Genomic DNA, 728 nt, shown 5'->3' on the forward strand with positions numbered 1-728 from the left:
CTCAGCTTGGTTACTTAAACCCTCCGGGACTCTAGCTTTGCTTTCTTTTCTTTTGGCGGAACCGGGGATTGAACTCAGATCCTTGAGTTTGCCAGTCAAGCGCTTATCCTACTGAGCCATCTCCCCGGCCCCACCTAGCTTTGCTTTCTTATGTGGCAGTCTCCTCACTTCTCTTTTCCTGTTGGTTTCTTTCCTGTTTTGTTAGGAGCTTTGCATTATACTGTATAACATGTACTTACAGGGAGATAAGATGTCAATAAAACACAGTATCAATATGTAATGAGTGCTTAGAATAGACATCAACATTTTCAGGAAGATCAATGAGTCTGAGGCCAGCCTTGGCGACATAACAAGATCAAGGGCAGCCTCAAGTACATAGCAAGAACCTGTTGCAGATACGAAACAAAAGTCTTATGTAAACTACAGTGTCAATACAAAGAAAAGTCTACCACTCGGGTAGAAATAAGCTTTGCTTTGAGTGTCATACCCCAGGTGGCCTTCACACATGACAATTCATGTTCCACAGTAGGTATCACTTACACTGCTAAGACATGTGTTTTGTTTTCCTGTACTTGCATGCAAGGCACAGATGCCATGTTTTTTGCTTTCCTGTCGCTGTCATTGGGCTTCGTGATGCTGCGCTGGCCTGCTCACCTGTCAGCTCACCAGGGTGCTTTAGTTTTATTGTATAGCTCAGAGGGCAGCAATGTTTTGTTCCTGTGCTGTAA

The sequence above is a fragment of the Octodon degus genome, unplaced genomic scaffold, assembly GCF_000260255.1.
Source record: "Octodon degus isolate 3935 unplaced genomic scaffold, OctDeg1.0 scaffold00104, whole genome shotgun sequence".
In the NCBI taxonomy this organism is placed as follows: Eukaryota; Metazoa; Chordata; class Mammalia; order Rodentia; family Octodontidae; genus Octodon; species Octodon degus.